This window comes from Simochromis diagramma, unplaced genomic scaffold, assembly GCF_900408965.1.
Source record: "Simochromis diagramma unplaced genomic scaffold, fSimDia1.1 OVJJ01000325.1, whole genome shotgun sequence".
In the NCBI taxonomy this organism is placed as follows: Eukaryota; Metazoa; Chordata; class Actinopteri; order Cichliformes; family Cichlidae; genus Simochromis; species Simochromis diagramma.
In genome coordinates, this window is record NW_024387291.1 from 339,817 (window position 1) to 359,469 (window position 19,653).

The following is a 19,653-nucleotide window of genomic DNA, read 5'->3' on the forward strand; positions in this document are numbered from 1 at the left end:
GACACTGCTCCTTGCTTAGACTGTCTCTGTGATTGTTGCCTTCTAATCTCTGTCACTCATCTCAATCGCCTTCTGTTTTCCTCTGTCTCCTCTTTGGTCTCTCTGGTTTTCTTTTTATGTCACCATCTTCCCCCATCTCTGTCTCAGTAGATCGTTGTTTTTCCTCCATTTGTAGCCAGCCAACCTGCACTGCTTCACTCTCTGCTTCGCGCCGCGGGAGGGTAGAAATTAATTCCCACTCCCATTAGGAAAAACAAGCGTTTTGGATGGCAATCAAGATAGCAACCTGGAGCTGAAGCAAGCTATCAAGGCAAAATCTTGATTGTTCACTGAGCACTTAGGAAGCAGGAGAGTGTTTGAAAATAGAGACGAGGCGCACCCAAACTTCTTATCTTGTTTTCGTGTGAAAAGTGGAAGGAAGCATCCACATGTGATGTGAGTTCGGAATTACAGGGACAGAATCGGAATGGGACAAATTACACAGACAGGTGATAAGGCGGCATGCTGATACTGAAATGATTCAAGCCATGTCGGACTCATGAAAAAAGGAGCCCAAAGGTATCAGAAAGTTTATCTTGGTCCAAAAAAAAAAAGACTTCACTGCTTGATCCTCTACCTGAACAGACTTTACAGCGTCACTGGTTTGTGGCACTGTGGTTGCAAAGAAGTCCTCATATTGTAACCAATCACATATTGTTTGTTTGTCCTTACAGAGCCTCTGACCCTTTTACAGTGCTTTAGTGTAGATAAAAAAAAGATAAGAGTTAAGGTTATAGAATGATCATGGTTAAAGAAGAAAACTATATAAGGACTTAACAGGTATAAACAGGATCAACATAGCTGCCATGATCTCACCCACTATCTGAGATGACCACCTTCATTCTTCAATATAGCCTGAACTCTCTTAGGCAAGCTTTGTTGTACCTTCTTTAAGTAGTCTTTAGAAATAGTTCCCGAGGCTTCCTGACAGACATTGAAGCGCGTCTTTGCATGTTGGATGTGTCTTCATGCATTCCCTGTCAAGATGTTTTTCAATATTCTTCTATGCTGAGTTCAGGGCTCTGTAAAGCCCATTGTGTGGTTCTGTGCAAGGATGTTTTACTGCACTGGCAATGTGTTTGGGATCCAGCGGAAAATGAGGGCACTGGCAATCAGACACTTTCCAGATAGTGGTTTAAAAACTGACTGTATTTACTCTTTCTCTTTATTTATTTATTTATTTATTTTTTGGCAGCACAGTGGCATGGTGGTTAGCACTGTTGCCGCACAGCAAGAAGGTCCTGAGTTCAATTCCACCATCAGGCCGGGGTCTTTCTGTGTGGAGTTTGCATGTTCTCCCCGTGTTTGCGTGGGTCCCCTCCGGGTATTCCGGCTTCCTCCCACTGTCCAAAGACATGCAGCTTGTGGGGATAGGTTAATTGGATAATCCAAATTGCCACTAGGTGTGAATGGTTGTCTGTCTCTGTGTGTTGGCCCTGCGACAGACTGGCGACCTGTCCAGGGTGTACCCGGCCTCTCGCCCTATGACAGCTGGGATAGGCTCCAGTGCCCCCTGAGACCCTGAAAAGGATAAGCGAATGGATGGATGGATTTATTTTTTGCATCTCTGAGGTCCTGTGACGCATCTTTGCTGGTATTTTCTTATTTCTTAAGGACATGACTTTCAGATACTGCTCAGCTGCAGTCCAAAACTTTTTACGCCTGCCTCTTATTTTCTCCTCTATTTGTCTTTTGTTTTGTTTTTTAAGCTACACTGCGGTCTGTGGTTGTCAAACTGTGATCTTTGGCATTTTCATAGCTTCAACTAAAGAAATGGGAACCAAACATATGTTTTTGTGGCAGCTTGCTGATAATGAATTATCCATAGATACAATTTAAAATTGGTTCTTTGATATATTGTCTTTAATGACTAGACACAACACTGGTTCATCCCTTAAGTTAGGCGCCTTTTTTATGCTTGAATGATTCATAGGTCCATGTTAAGTGGTTTAACAAACAAAAATATTCCTCTGAAAATGATCAAACAAAAGTACTGGACTGAAAACGAGTAAAAAAAGCAGCCAATGTTCAAAGAAAACCGTTGAAAGAGATTTATTGCTCCTGGCAAATTAAAATAATTATATAAGAAAGCCTGACTTCTTGGAATAAAATCTAAAGAAAAGAGGTGGACTTTCTGCATAGCACTGTAAAGCAATGATTACTGATCCATGTTTCTCTTTATCAGAATTCTTAAGCAATTTTTAAAAAACAATTTCAGCATAGATCAAGGATTAGTGCGCTCATTATTCATTTATTTATTTATTTACTTCTCTGCAACTTTTTATGACCTTCGGCCAGGTCAGCAGCTTCAATGGCCTGATAAACTGGGCATAATTTGTCCGAATTTCAGGAGCAGACGCAAACCTCACACACTACACGGGTTTGTTTTGTTTTGTTTCGTAGACTGAAAAGTATCAGCACTGTGTCAAGGTGTTTTTGTCAATGGCAACCATTAAAGCAAGGCCTGTAAACAAAGGTCACATGGATTTAAGTCACTCATTTACTGAGCTGGGGTTTGTTAACCTGTCATTCTGCCTGCTTTGACCTTTTCAGAGTGAGAGGGAATCAAACTCAATCTGATTCCACATCTTGTAACCCACGCTAAGCATGATTGACTTACAAGCACACGTTTCAGGATGTAGAAACCAGCTAAGGAGGAGAAAACAGATGGAAATCAGCAACAGTTCAGATTTTAGTTTACCCTCAGCCATACTTACTGTTTGGGGACTTGCAAGCATGAAGATTTTTTTTGCAATCTGATATCATGCTTCATTTCTTTTTAATCAAAAATGTCTTATATTTGTTACCTTTTTGCATTTTCTAAGAAACCTAGAACCGAATTTGAAGTACTGTTTCCAGACATTGTCCTCATCGGCCTAGATGTGTAATGAAGGGAAAAGGGGTGGAAGAATTTGTCAAAACCTCAATCACTATATAGTGATTAGTATGATATTGACTACATAGGGTTAAATATTTCTTATCAAAAAATGGAGGAGGCTTGTATCTGCAGTTCAATGGAGGAAAGGAAAACAGTTTGTCATTCTTTTTCACATAATGCCCCGAGGTTTGCCAGCTGATATTCAACCAGTGGCCAGTTGGGCAGTGATCCAAAGTACAGTGATCAAGGTGCTCAGTTCAACAACTTCTACTCTCCTGTCCAAATCTCACTCCTTTCCGAACTAATTGTTGGTGGAACTTAAATTAAAAATAGATAAATTTGAGTTTGTCCAGACTTTTCCTCAGAAGGAGAAACAAAATCTGTGTATCATAATTGAGTTATATATCACTCATAAAATGTGAAATTGATTTGCTTTTATGCAGATCTTTCAGTGTTAATTGGGCTGTGGTGTAAAGAGAAAGTTGGAGTGTGACTAATGCGAGTTTTAGAACTTGTAGTCTTAAAGTCATTTCTCTCGCCAGCCTTTTCAGCTGCCTCCTCAGATAACCCCGACAGAAGATTGCCCGACAGTCAACCATCCATCTTTGTTCTGTACATCTGCACTCTTCCCTTCCTCTCCCCTCCCCTCCCATCAATAAAGAAGGCAGAAAACGTACATCACTCCGGACTGTGTGAACATAAAACCTAAACCAAAGTAAAGCCAAACTTTTAAGTTCTTAGTGTTTTTTGTATGTGCTCAGTCCCTCGGTATTTATGGCCAAATCAAAGAAGCAGTTACTCAGCTCTGCTTGGAATGTATTTAATCTCCCACTTCACCATTTATTACTGTCTCTGCAGGTGCTTCTTTCTTGGGTTACTGGCTGAGGTGTTATACCCAGGTGCACGTGTGCAGGTAAGCTCTTCTCCATGCATGAGACACATCCCTCGCTTGCATGCTTTGTCATGCAGATCATGCAGATCAGGATCGTCCACTAATTGGAAGGTTGGTGGTTCAGTACCTGTCAAAGTATCCTTGGATAAGATGCTGAACCCCTGTTTGTTCTGTGATGCATCCACTGGAGTATGAATGTTAAATAGAAAACACTTAAGTATAGAAAAAAAGTGCTTGTGTGAATGAGGCATGTTGTATGAATCACTTTGAATGTTTAAATAGAAAAGCATTATATAAGAACCAGTTCATTTACCTCTCTTGTTGTTACTGAATTTTTTGATGAAGTGGTGATGAAACTTCTGTTAAACAAAAAGCTAAAAAAAAAAGCTAAATTATAACTATTTTTATTATTAAAATGTTAGCAACCTTCACCTGCTGCCAATCATTATACCAATGATTGTGAGAAATGCTCTTGAATTAAGTTTAGCAGAAGATGATACAATTATTCAAGAAGCTTTAGCACAGCTTTAATATCTTTGGCAGCCAGACCAACAGCAGCTCCTTTCGCCAGTGGTTAGTTTGAAATATAGCGATGCTTCATTGATATTGAGTATTATGTCACACAGCAAACAAATAATCCAGTGAGCTAACCAGGGCAGTATGCAGATGTGTATATCTGAAAACCACAACAAGTATCAATATGCCAGATTCCAACAATATATTTCTATGATGTGTTCAACAATTTCCTGCTTTGATGTATAGTTTGGAGACAGAAGGTGGAGTTAAAATGCTAATATTTTTACTGGGAGTGACCAGGTGGGGCAGGATTGGAAACGAGTACATAGACGGTACAGCTTGTGTTGGTGTGACAGAAGAGGATGCTAGGGTTAGGGGGAGATGGAGACAGATGATCTGCTGTGGCAAACCCTAAAGGAAACCACTGAAAGAAGTTCAGCAGTGAAAAATCATCTATAGAACACAAACAAGAAGCATCAAGGGAGTTGATTTTATCAAACCAGACCGCAGCAGTGAACAACAATGAAAATCAAGCAATTCGCCAGCTAGCTTGGAAATAACTTATTCCTGAATTAACCAACTGTATCAGACCTGAACTGATATACAGATAAGGGCTATGTGCCTGATGCTGTGGGGAATTAGAAGCTGCTAATATCTAGCCTTTAAATTGGGACTCAGGCAGCGATGTGTGTAATTATTTAAAGTAAATCTGGTGAAACTATTAAGCATCATTAACCTTTTGTTTGTATCGAGAAACGCCACTCTACACATACCACATTTCCACTGCCTGTTCAGCTGTGCGGTATTCATTTTTGATTAAATAAAATTGTAGCACAGAAGATGAATCATTTTGATGACATCATGATTCTCATTCAATTATTACCGCACACAAGGACTACATAGAGACTTTGATTTAAAAAAAATCTGCTGGCCGAATTCATATGAATGAATACGCTTGCTTCCTGATTGTTAATTTTCAGGCATGTTAGATATGAAAGTGTGAAAGAAAATCAGCTGAATTTATATTTCTGCCATGTCTACATAGAAGTTTTGCTAAAATAGCAGCAGCTTCATGCTTCTATCACTATGTTCATTACATCACCAATGGCTTTAGTAAATGGGTGCATTTAGACTCAACCTGAAAAATCTTAAGGTCATGACTTAAAATTAGTTTGGTCCATCCAGTCTGTCTTTTACAGCATTGTCACCTTTTTTCAGTATCTAGTGAAGGTTTGGCCTCTAAAAGACCCCCAAATCATTTTACAAGCCCCACTCTACTTTCCTTTGTCCTGTTTTCTTTCTCCACTCTCTTGCTTGCTTCCTCTATTTTGTCATGAATGACATAACTATATGGCATGAAATTGAACAAGGCCAATTTAAGTGTTATATATTTTTGTCCACATGTGTGTTGTCATCAAAGAAGAGAGAAAAACTAAAACGAAATGGCCCCACTTCAAAATTGTTGGTTCAAAATAATCTTGCACAAATCTCATTTTTGAAGTTCAGTTATATATCTCTCTTCTAAAGGATTATTATTATTTTATGGTTATTTTAGAACCTAGTTGTTTCTCACTGACCCACTGCTTTAAGTAATTTTATTCACTTTGCCTTTATTCAAGTTGCAGTGGGAACGCTAATGAAAAAAGGATATTTTTAGTCTTGGAAAAAAAACATTTTAGACAGTTTTTAGAAACATTAGAAAAGTATGGTGGTCAAATAGATTGTGTATATGATTGGTGTTATTGTCAAGTTGCAGAAAGACTTTAGGTCCAAAAACTTGCCCGTCTGATGACATTGTGTCAAAGATAATCTAAACAGCTAAAAGACATCTAAAACATCTGTACAGTCCTGTACGTGTAAAGTAAGTGCTGTTACTGCCTGAAGCACATATCAAGGAAATGTCAAGCTCAGTTTATGCCAGTGGTGGATCAGGGCTGGACAGTTTCCACACAGAGGATGTGACATGACTCGCTCAGAGTATTTGATGTGTAGCACAGGAATTAAAGCAAACAACAGGTGGAAGTCAGGAGATGTGATGGAGACTGATGGTTTTTAAATGTGTAGGGAAATGAAAAGGGCATTGATAGAGATGGAAAAGACTGATGAAAAGGTGAAGATGGGGAAGATATGAGCTATCAAAAAGCCAACAGACCTTGGCTCATATGAAACCAACCGCTATCAGGAAAAAAATAAATAAAACTGCCAAAGAGCGAAATGAGAAAGTAGCAGGCCGAGGTCAAACTTTCAAATGAAGATATATGAGAATATTATTTAAAAGGAAATTCCAATTTAAGTTTAACTCTAATCATCTAGGGTTTTTATTTTAATCTTCCATATTATTACACGGTCCTGGGTTCATGCAAAAAAAATAATGTATGAATAGAATTTGAAATGTACAATAGAGCAGAAAATCTCAAGATGAGTGCAAACTAATGGAGAAGGTAAACTGTAGGCAAATAAGCAGTAAAGATTTATAGCTAGTACATTTTTACAATGCAGCTCAAACTGCCTTGTATTAATTATATACTGAGTAATAAAGAGCCAATTTGTACAAATTGACTGTTCCAAACAAAAAGGCTTTAGCCAGTTTTAACACTGAAGCATTAAGTGCTTTGCCTCCAATTAGTGAATTTTCTCTTGAAGAGCTTAAAAGCTAAAATAGAACCCTTCTCAGTTAAGAACATGGTAGCTTTAGATTTGTAGCTGGGTTAGCTTCAAGTCCTGCATATAGTAGAAAAATCCATCATTATCCATGTCCTCTAAAACAGTCCACTAAAGAAAAAAACCCCTAAAAAATAATGGTTTTATATAACTATTTTATGCATAATATAACTACATTACTAATCACTTTTACCAGCTGCTATAATCTCATGGAGTAAAAAATACTACGGTGTAACTGTCTGTCCTTTACCCCTTCACCAAGTTGGAGAGAATTTATACACAATATAGAGTTTAATGTTTCAACCAAGTGTAGGGGAAAAGGAAGCAAAGATGGAGATTAAAGAAAGGGGACTAGGAAGAAGATGCAGCAAAACGAGACACAAGATAAGTCAAGGAAGAGGAGAGCTGTGAAAGATTTGTGGCCGCAATGAGGTGTGAAGCTAGACTACAGGAGGAAGAAGGGTGAGGCGGAGAGAGGCTGGGGATGACTTAAAGGAGCTAGATGTGGAGAACAAATGCAAGGGACCTAGAGAGCGAGGCACAGAGGATAAATGCATGAAGGAGAGCAAGAACTGAGGAGGACAGAAGAGATTGAAGCCAAAATCTGCTAAAAATAAGTCTTTTTCTGTCCTAGCGGGGAAGTTGTACAAAATGAAATAACTTAGGCATATTAACAGTGTATTTACACCTACAGCTGGAGGGAAGATAAAATGTTTTAAAGGCTCATGTTGTGCGGGGACACTGATTAGATTCTTCAGCCTACTTCAAATTGACTTAATGAGACTAACTTTCCCCAAACTGATTTTTCCTCACACACTCTCAGATATTTTGTGGTCTTATTGTAATTATCTGCTTATATCCTGTCATCAGTGGCATCCATCATAGCTTTGGTTTAATGAATTTCAAAGCTTTCAGTCATATTTTTAAATAAGATTACTGAGCCCAAGAAACATAAGCCAAACACAGATATTTTCATAATAATAGTGTTGATGGCTGTATCCAGAATGTTAGATTAGATTAGATGTTGTTTATATGCTACTACTAAATATTCCACAGTCAGCTGTTAGTGGTATTATAACAAAGTGGAAGTTTTTGGGAATGACAGCAACTCAGCCAGGAATTGGTAGGCCATGGAAAATCATAGAGCAGCAGATCAGCGGATGTTGAGGGCCATAGTACACAGAAGTCACCAACTTTCTGCAAAGTATATCACTACATACCTCCGAGCTTCATGTGGCCTTCAGATTACCTCAACAACTGTGTGTAGTGTAATGTGTTTCTATGGATGAGCAGCTGCATCCAAGCTTTACATCACCAAGTGCAATGTAGTTCTGTAGAGCAACTGGACCACTAGAGCAGTGACATGTTCTCCATCTGGCAATCTGACAGATGTGTCTGAGTTGGCAGTTGCCTTAGAATGATATTTGTCTGATTTTAAAGTTTGGTGGATGGGGGGGATTATGGTCAGGCTTGGTGCCATAGTTCCAGTGAAAGGAACTCTTAATATTTCAGGATACCAGGACATTTTGGACAAATCATGCTACCAACATGGTGGGAACAGTTTGGGCTCCTTCATGTTCCAACATGACTGCACACCAGTGCACAAAGCATGGTCCATGAATAAGTGAGTTTGGTGTGGAAGAACCTGACTGGCCTGTGCAGAGTCCGGACCTCAACCTGATAGAACACCTTTGGGATGAATTAGAGCTTAGACTGAGAGCTGGGTCCTCTCATCCAACATCAATGTCTGACCTCACAAATGTACTTCATGAAGAATGGTCAAAAAATCCGATAAATACTCCTAAACCTCGAGGAAAGACTTTGCAGAAGAGAGGTAATTGCTATAGCTGCAAAAGGTTGGCCAACATCACATTAAACCCTATTTCATACTAATTTTCTTAACAATTGTTAGTGCTATTTACATACAGTGCTGCAGATGCACATAATGACCTGTGAACTGATGCACTTTATAGGCTCTTGCTTGAGGTCCAACCATTTCTTTCTCTTTTTTTGTGTCTTTTTTATCCGTTTTGTTCTGAACTTGTAAAGTTTATGGCTTCTGTTCATTTTAACCTGAATTAGTTATTGCCTGGATCCATTTCTTAGGACCAGAACTAAAAAAATCACCAAATTAAAAATAAAGAAATACCTTCCTTTTCTTGAATTCTTTGGAAAATAGAGAAAATGACAAATCTTACCTCTTTTCTGCTGCTGCCATGTGTAATAACTTGAGGTGCAAAGAGTTATTTTTATATGCAAATTGGAAACTTTCTCAGTTTCTACATCCAATTATGGTGATATGATAGGAGTGGAACTGAGTCTCATCTATGCATATTGGTCTCACATATAAGAATTTCCCAATGACTTATAAAAGTCTTTGGGAAATGAAAAAGGACCACTTATATTCATGACTTTCTAAATGTTGTTAAAGACATTCGTGCATGTCTTAGCAACTTTTAAACAGTTGACATGGTTTGTAAAATGTAAACATATATTTTATTCACAATGTAACAGAAAAGACATCAAATGTTTAAAACCAAGAAAATGTAGGGAAAAGCTCAATTTGAATATGAAGACAGCAACATGTTAAACAGGCAGAGTTTCTCAGAGGTAAAGATGGGTGAATGAGATTTGAGTCATGAGATTTGCAAATCATGGCACTTTTTATTTACATTTTATACAGCGTCCCAACATTTTGCAATTCGGTTTGAATTTTAAACAAACCCAGTGTTCGTGGCAGTGGTGCTGGTGCACAGCAAACCTTTAGACAGTTGCTTATTGTACCTGTGAAATGGGTTTGATATGTGGATAGTACTTGCTTTGACCTCCTATTATCTTTACAATGCTAAAGAGAGATTTTATCTGTTACAGTGAGATTAAGTTCTCTCTGCTACAGTCCCTATTATTTAAATGTATAAATTATTTATTCTAAAAGTCCTCCTCCATCATTATTTGTATTAGGATTCATATTTGAAGTACATTGTACACAGCTTACTTTAATGACCCAGTGGTCTACCCCCACAGAAGTTTGTACTTTTTTGACTTCCTACTGTGTGGGTGTGCACAGACTCTCATCTTTCCCTCGTATCCTTTGGCATAAGGTTTAAAGGGGACATGAAAGGCTACACATATAAAGGCTGATTTACACCATGGGGCCCTCTTCTCAGAAACGGACATAACTTTGTCTGTGTAGCTGGATTTAAGAAATAAATGCTTAAAGTTTTAAAAGCATGTTTAGTGCCATTGACGTCATGTGGTTGGTTGGTTGCGGCTAATAGACTTGCATTATTTTATTTTAGCTAATTAATGACAGAATCGATAATTCAGAGGAAGATAACAACCAATTTAAGGGGATTACTTTTGTGCTGTCTCCCACTGCAACCATTAGTTTTATGTTAAGAAACTGAAGTTTGCTGTCCACTATCACTGTTTGTTTCCGTAAGTGGCTGTTCGCTGTTTGCAAAGCTGGACTCAAACAGGAAAATCCAGCTGTTAGCTGTAGTGTTCCTTTTTTAAAGCACTTTATAAATGAGGACTGAATGAAAGAGAGCTTGTTTGAGTCACCAGACTGACAAACAGCTTTTTCCTCACCAGGCCATTTACTGAGCTGCGCAATCAGTTGGGTATCACAACAAAAACCTACATTTCTTACCAAAGATGAATGGGAATCCTTCCAAAAAATTGACTTTCCTTCCCTGTAAACGTGCTGATAGGATTACCAAACATACTTCGGTAAGAAGCTTAGTTGTCTTTGTGGTGTGATGTGCATATAGTGGGCTGTTTTGTTGTAAACTGTCTGGATTTGCTTGGAAAGGCAAAGATTATTTTATTGCATAAAATAGCACTGATAGCATCAGCTGATTTCCCCTCTCAGTACACTTGGCCAGAGGAGGAAAAATCAGTTTCTGTAGGTCTGGCGAATAATCTGTCACCTGACTCAAACAGTGCTTAAAAAACCCGAACATTATAGCTAACAGCTGGAATTTCCAGTTTGAGTGCTGCTAACCAAACAGCAAACAGCCAATTACTGCTAAAGAGCCAGAGATTAAAAGTGGACAGCATATTCTTCATTTCTTAAAATAAAACTGGGGAAACGTAAATCTGATCTTCCTATTAGTCCCCACCACCACTAGTTAGCTAACATAAACTAATGTAAGTTTATTAGCTGCAACCAACCAACCACATGATGACACGTTCCGTACTGATAGTGTGTGCCACTAAACATTTTTCTTTAAGCACTTATTTCATTGTTGCAGTCTTACATCCAGGGGCGATTCTAGGATCAGGGCTTTGGGGGTGCTGAGCACCCAGAGAGCTGCCCAGCCAGCCAAGATACACTTTACTTGTCACAATGAGACTAGGGGTGGGTTTTGATGATCGATTTATCGATTAAATTTATCGATTCCGATGTTTCGCGCTTTGTGTTCACGCCCTTTTTGCGCTGATTCTAAAGCGGTTAGTTTGATCTCTCTCCAAACAATACTAACCGAACCAGCAGCAAAAGAAGCTCCCATCTACACTTCACAAAAACATCGTCATGAATTCCCTCTGACTTTTGCTGTTTTGCTTCCACCACACTTCATGCACAGCTTTTCTTTCGTTTTTGATGTACTGCAGAATATTTTTATAAAATCCCGGGCCAGGAAAATCACCTTCATGTGTTTCTGTGTTTTATCTTTAGCTACTTTGACACAAAAGCATCTGCTGTGATATTTACACCTTTGATAAAGTCTTGCGAGTGTCAGCTTCCTTTTTATAGATACAAAAATATGTAAATGTACTGATCTGAATTATAATATTCCTGACTGTCTGAGGCAAAATTTCCCAGATTTAAATCGAATTGAATCGAATCGTGGATCGAATCGATTCGGGACCTTGTGAATCGGAATCAAATCGATTCTAGAAAACAATGACGATACCCAGCCCTAAATGAGACTTCTTCCCTGTCTCTGTCAGTCCCTGCATCAGTTATGCATCCAATACAGACGCATAAAAAAAACCACTCCCAAAACAGAATAAATTATTACAAATAAATTATTACAAAAGATATAGAAAAAAAAAAAAAATAGAGGCAAGTTTGCCTGTGGTAGAATGTATACAATGTATGAAAAAATCTTTACTGCAGATACTAATTTGACTAATTTAATAATACTAATTTTGTGTTGTAAGATTTATGAGTTTCATGTTTTCATAGTGGTACTTAGGAGAGCTTGACATTTTTTATCAGGTGGTACACACTGTAAAACGTTTGAGAAACACTGATAAGTTAAGTGTATGTGTGCTTTTGGAAAACATTTAAAGCTGCTGTACAGAATCTTTGAAACAAGCTTAAAACATTTTTAGAATATAAACAGAGCATCTGCTTCTCTTCACGTACGGACTGCGACCATACGTACTGGACAGTCCAAAAGTTGGCCTACCTATTACTGGCTGAGGTTTCAGTAGAGTTGTGGCTGAACTACACAAAAATATATAATTAATTTTAATCTCCCCAATCAATTATAATGTTATGTTGGATTGTTGTTACAGAGGGTCAAAAATGTTTCAACGCAGTTTGTTTTGCAGATTCTGTATAGCAGCTTTAATATAGGGAGGACACAACTTCCAGATTGTGTGAGTAAAATTTGTTTTTTTTCTTTGTCAGTTTAACAGTTTCTGTTTTGCCTGTCACTGTTCCCTGTCTGTTTTCTTACCTGGTTCTTCCTGACCTTGTACTTTCCCCTCACGTTCCCTCTTTTCTCTCTCCCTCTTCGGACTAACAATCATACACAAATAGATTGTATTCAATTAGATGAAAATTTACATTAATACGAAAAAAAAAATACTGTTAAGATCACTAACAAAAAGTCCTCTCTCAGTGTACCTTCAACCAAAAGGAGAATAACCAAACAACATGTACATCTAATAAAAGATATAAATATTGAAACACTTATCCAACATTATTCTCGATTGATGAATCATTTGATTTTACACTTTTACCTGAATGTGGCTCCTTTTTTTGAAAAAACTTCCTTATATCCATTATGAACCTGGCTGTCTCTCTGTGCACAAACACACACACACACACACACACAACAGGAGTTATAAGGTTAATGGGCATTCAGTCAGTTAGCTAGTTAGTATCTGTAACATTTGTCCTGTAAAGCATCCATGGGACACAGGTGTGAGGACAGCAACACTTTTATTAATGCTGTGGTTTTCCGTTCACTGGGACACAGTCAATCCTGCTCTCTGCTGTCACGTCCGCTCTTCCGCCTCCGACTGTCACTGCGAACATATAAAGAGTGACAATCACCTTCACTTCTCAGCACACCTGTTCGCCCCTGCGCTGCCCCGGGAGCTCACTGCATCACCCCTCGTCTGCAGCCGGCCAGAGACCACACCCACGCCACAGTATCCATTTCAAACAGGACAGCGGTAACAACACCAGGCTACGGACAATTTTAAGTTTTAGATTTTAAATAGGTTATATAAATTTCAATGGGAGCAGCAGGACGGTCAAATGTCGCTGATTTTACTACAGAGCAGGACGGATTGTAGGGTAGCAAACATCATCGTTTACAACACTGCAGGTTACCTGGTGTAATGTTTTTCAGCTAAAAAGAAACATGTTCTGACTCCTACCTAACTATATAAAGAGTAACTGAAGGTTAAATGCAGCTAATATGTCCTGTTTTAAGCCAGGCACCTACACCTCCGCTCTGCTGAGTCTCAGCCACCATTGCTGTAGCAGCAAGAGCGCTAGAGCCAGAGCAGGGGAGAGGCGAGCTGGAACAAACCATTTTGGGAGAGGGGGGTATCTATACTTTTGTTGTTGAAATGTTACGTTTCAACCAAGTACTGTAATCTTTTTTATATTTTTAGTAGTGTGTCACACAAACAGCAAATATTGTTAAAAAAAAAGTAAGAAATCTTTGGGGGTGAAGCACCCCCAAAAATGGGCTAAAATCGCCCCTGGTTACATCTGTGTCAGCTTTTGAGAGCAGGGCTCAATGGTGTAAATTAGCCTTTATATGTGGAGCGTGTCATGTCCCCTTTAAGTTCTCATTTATAACATCATTCTTTAGAAATCAAGCTTGGAGTATTTAAAAACAGCTGACTTTGAAGAAAAGGCAATACTTTTGCCTTTTCTTCAGTGTTGCTTAGGCGTCACGACGAGGCGTTGGTACTTTCAGCATAAACACAATGTGAGTACACAGTAACAATGCTAATCAGAGTCTGAGATCCAATAAAGCCAATTTACAAACACTGAGTGAGTTGAATACGTTATGTGACGTTTATCTAGTTAAGGACATTCGAATAAACTGATGCTAATGTTTGGATGTTTGTCTGATTATGAAAGCAGGCAAAGACTGTGTTTCTCAAATGGCCTGCTTCTACTTCAACATAACGAACCCATAGTATTCAAGCTCTGTGTGTGTGTGTGTGTGTGTGTGTGTGTGTGTGTGTGTGTGTGTGTGTGTGTGTGTGTGTGTATTGATGCATTCGAGAGAGCAAAAGAGAGAGCATACATGTGTGGTGTGTGGGCTGTTGTTTATGCGATGAGCCAACATGTGACTGCAGCTGTAAGTAAGCCACTGCTGTGAAATTTGTCTGTGGCAGGCTCTTCATCACCTCTTCTTCCCTGCTAAAATCCTCTGTTTTCCTCTGTCGTAGTAGGTCTCCCGTATATCTGATATCAGTGCTTAATATTCATTGCATGCAGTATGCTGCTGTTATTCATGAATTGGTTGACACACACAGAGCTTTTATTATTCCTGCTGTGTCTTCTAAATGAGCTGTTCATCTGCTGCAGACTAGTGTCCTGAAATTCCCACCATCTCTGGGGTGAAAAAGTAATAAAATGTCATGAATAGAAGGCTGTTGTGACCATGCAAGGAATTCATCAAGTCCATTTACTGCCTGTATGCAAGTTATGCATATAGCAGAGGAGATGACAAACTGATTGAGTACAGCAGTACTGGCTTTAGGGTTGAAGTCTATGCTTTGATGGTAATGGTGTGATATTCTTAAGAGCTAGTTTTAATAAATTGGGCAAAAATAGAAGGTCTCCAGGTGATCTAGGAACTATATGCTAACTTATAAACAAAGCCAAGCAGTGACCAACATTGTACAAGGTGCAACCCGAGTTAATGGGATAAAAATGAGTAGACCTGATAATGGGGTAAAGGGAATGAGTAATCTGATAACAAATAACATATAGTATAAGCACTTTTTTGTACATTTTTGAAGACAAAATCTTCTGTTGAAAAATGCTGGGGACTGTGCAGGGTACGGTAGACTGAAACAGGTATTCTCTGTAAGCCCATAACTCAGACATAGCTCTGGACACTTACTGTTGTGTCTCTCTCCCGACCGCCTCCACGCATATTAATGAAAAATCTCAAATTTGTGTTCATGACTCCATAAGACCTGTTTTTCAGTGCAGTTGTTGTGTAATGTTGGTATACCTCAGCCTTTTCAATTTGTTCATGTTCCTTAAGAACTTGACCATTTCTGATAAGGCTCCCTTGAAGTCAGACTGACTGGTCTGATATATGACTCAGGCCCTGTGTCAGGTCTTTCCAGGATTTGTTTCCTAAGAACACAAGCTGCAAATTTTGACCATTTACTGTATATAGTTTTTTAGATCTGCCTTTTCTTCTTTCGACCTCTATTTGTCCAGTTTCCTCAAATCTTTTAAGGATACACTGCACACCATGTTCAGATATGCCAAATTTCTAGCTAGTAGCTTTTTGGGAATCTCCTTGTTGGTGCAGAAATACTATTTTTATGTCAAACTGTGTTATCTTTGGCAATTTTCATAGATTTAACTGAAGAAGTTGGAGTAATTTATTTGTGTGACACGCTTCTAGTAACAACTAAACTGAGTTTGGTTACTTTTTATACTTGAATTATTTCAGCATTAAGTTGCTTAACCAACTAGCAAACAAAATCTTCTGAAAACAGTGAGGTACTATTATTGTTTGCTCAAAACCATTTAAAATGATTTCTGGCTCCTTGGAATTATTACATTAACAAATGAGGGGTGGTTCAAGACTTTTGCACAGTATTATGAGTGAGCTGATGCTAGTTAAGTATTATTTGTCACTTACTGTGTGCGCACTACTGAGAAAACACATGCAGAGTGTTTTCTAAATCTGAAACGCTACAAAAATAAAAATGAACTTGGCTGTTTGTATAAACCATTATAAGACACATCCTTGTGTCTTGAGATTCTTCCCTCCTTCCAGACACTCTTGTGTTCTGTTACATCAAAAAAACAGACTGAATATCTGAGGAGGAGTTATATGCTGGGCCGGGCTCTTAAGTTTCAGAGAAAAGACTCAGTAAAGAGTTACATGACAGAACGCGCTGCTGTTCTAGTCGCATGCTGATTCTGACATCTCCCTCTCACACTCTGACCATTCTGTCAGAACCACACAGGGCTCAACAAAGGATATGATTTTGTCTGTGCTCAGCAACAATTGACAGTAAACTGTTGTTGCCGTGAATCATTTGGTTGAATAATTTAAACATTCTCCTCCCAAGATTTTGCACCCTGTAAAGGAAACTCCTTCAACTGTTTATGTAATAAACTGTTAGTAAATCTGGCCTTTAGTTTGCATGTGCAACATATGCGCCCATCTCACTTTTACTTCGTCACTACACAACCCTGCTGTTCTGCATTAGTGAAGTATATATATTTTCTTGGATGATATGTGAGCTTTAATTGTACTTTGGTTGTAATCATGTGCATATGTAAAAAACAACAAAAATAAATTCTGAGTCAGAAAAAAGGAGCAACATAGCCCCAGTGCATTTTTCAGGGATATCTGTGCAATGCTTGGCTGTTTATTTAACTGCATGAGCACTTTATTTCATCCATTCATCATTTATAATGTTTCCTGTGCCTTTGTGTTTAGAAATGTTCCATTTGAGTTGAAATGTTTTAGTTAGCCCCAAGGAGTTTTTATATTTTATATCCTACCTTTGTTTTATCAGTTTCATAAAGGTAAATGTACTTAAGTCTAAACTCTGCAGAGATGGAGACGTAGGGGTGACGGCAGCAGCAGGGGCACTGCAGAAAAGATACGACAGTAAAGTGGTCAGCAAAATGAGAAATAGCTTAATAAAAATAGAGTAAGCAGGAGGTGGAGCAAAAGAGAGAAACTTGGCAGGTGGTGCACCGTATGCATCAGTAACCAGAGGAGATTGCAGTGTTATTGATTAGCCTATTACAATATCAATCAAGCACACTGCTAATTTACTAATGACACCTTTACTATGGGATAACAGTTTGAGAGGAAGGCCCTGCACTGCACTGCTTTCTTAACAGTCAAAGACACCTTTTGGACCATGCCTCCTGCGTCTTTGTAGTTATTCCTTAGTGATCCAGGACCTTATCAGTGCTGACAGTTGATTGAGAAAACAGGAGACTGCTCAGGGAGAGCTCTTTGATGAAAAGAAAAAAAAATAGTAGTAAATAAGTGATTCGCTAAAATAGTTCCACGGTCACTGTTTAATTTTTAATAGAGCAAGGTCTTGTACACAAGGGCAACAATGGCAATACAGCACATACAACAACAATACAGACTTACATTTTTAATAGACTGAAAAACTGGACACTGGGTCAGAGGCTTTGATGATTATTTGTCTTTCATGCTCTGGCTTGTTACAAGCCAGTAAATACCCTGGTTATAGTAAATTACAGACACTGCCTTAAGCTAATTCATTTATATGGAGCTCTCATATCTCTGCACCTGTCTCTCATCAGTGATGACACTGCTTACACTGCACCACGTAAAAGAGTAACAGACTGGTGCATTTATAAGGAAATATCAATTTACAGCAGCACTGCTTGTGTCGACATGGGAAATGATGCTATAAAATCTGATTAGAGAAGACAATAGAATGACAATTGCTTGTAATCCCAGGATTGAGGAGTTTTCTACCAATGCATCCAGTTATGTCTAATTGCTTTTAACACTATAACCTGACCGATTGTTGTATACCCAAAACATTCAACAGATACACTTTACCTGTAATTAGAGTTAACTTTTTCCTTTAAATACAAGATTTTATGACAAATGCTGCTTGGAGTCCATTTATGCTATGTAGATCATCATTTCAGAAAGTGATGATCTATGGGGATTTTCCCACAACTCTTTATAGGGTTTCCAGGGAATGATCTGAAATAGATAAAATAACAAGTGAGTAGCAGTTCTCTCGGAGAAAATGCCAGTGACTGCTTTAAGTGGATTGGAAGACTATAGCAATTCAAATAACCTACAAGCAAGGTATGCAGAAGAGCATCTCTGAATGCACATCATTTTGAACCTCAAAGCAGCCGAAGACCACAATATAATTTGCACAGGCTCACCAAAATTGGGGAATTTTGAGACTGAGATTTTTTGTGCACACTTTCGGACTCGTAGTGCCAACTGAGCATCGTTTACATGCCTCAGCCTACCTTCAGTTGTAATATGTTCACCATTCATCTGTAAGTTCAACACAAAAAGCCTCAAGTAGAACAAATACATGATGGTTTAACAAAATGAAAACAGATGCAGCAAGCATCTGAGGGTTTCCTTCTACAAGGCTCCATTTTCTTTTTGAGGGGCTCAACTTTGTTTTTTCTGATAATATGACCTACCAATTTATGTTTTGTAATAAATACCACAAATATTCAGCAGATATATAATGACTCCCCCTGAGCGATAGCTTAGAATTCAATTACAAATAGAGACGCCGAACCCCCAGTGGCTTTAGACACTGTGGGAAGGCTACGTTCAATACCACCCCTAATCCCGTAAATGGTAAAGTGGCTAATCCCTGTCATAGTGAGGCCTTTATGTGTCCATTTTAAAGTTGTTGTTCACGCAGAAAGAAACCTCAGCTGTGACATGCCTAACTGGATTAGACGGCACAGCTTGTGCAGAATGGCATAACACTGTTGCAAGGTAATAGAGACGTTCAGATCTCCCATAGGCACCAATACACATATGTACTGTGGGCGTGGGATTGTGTGTGAAGGAGTAATAAAGTGATAGAGATGTTAAATAGAAAGCTCCCAGTTGCATCAGTGAGAATAGTGCATGTGTGCATGTGTATGACAGTAAGTGTTCACAGCATGGTTTCTGCTGTTGAGAGATGTGTGTCTCTGCTTTCGTGCGTGCCCCTGTTTTCAACTGTTCAACTGGATTCCTACCATACTGATAACTGCTATGAAATACGCTTGTCTGTCTGTATGCCTGACTAATCCAGAAACTGTCTGTGTGTGTGCATGTGTGTGTGAGAGTGTACTGGCTTTTATGTGTGACTGGATATTGCTGTGAAACACTGTAGGGAGCGAACGTATCGGTCTGTATGACTGCGTGCTTGTGTTTGCAGTCCCAGCATGGGCCCTAGTGCCTGAATGTTTAGAAATACCATACAGCATGTCCTTCTGTGTGTGTGTCTGCGTGTGTGTATCCAAGATGGGCTAAATGGAGTCCTTCCATCTTAATGGAGCTTGAACCACGAGGTTAATGGGCGAGCTGTGCTCAGACGATGCTACAACACTGTAACCACATTCATCACAGCGTAAACCAGCGATGCAGCAGCAAGATGTAATGCAGATGTCCTGAGGTACTTGTAAGGAGGAATTTCAGTTTCAGATTATACGAATAAGGACGTCTCTGGAGAG

The 19,653-nt window shown here is 38.8% G+C and overlaps 1 protein-coding gene across 4 annotated transcripts in view; it reads left to right on the top strand.

Annotated features, from left to right (window-relative positions):
* LOC120716433 (protein phosphatase 1 regulatory subunit 29-like) overlaps nucleotides 1-19,653 on the top strand; it is a 310,216-nt gene that overhangs the window by 169,049 nt on the left and 121,514 nt on the right. For all 4 annotated transcript variants that reach the window (XM_040003978.1, XM_040003979.1, XM_040003977.1 and 1 more), the window contains one exon: nucleotides 3,776-3,830. The gene's annotated coding sequence lies outside the window, so the exon portion shown is untranslated. The remainder of the gene's footprint in view (nucleotides 1-3,775; nucleotides 3,831-19,653) is intronic.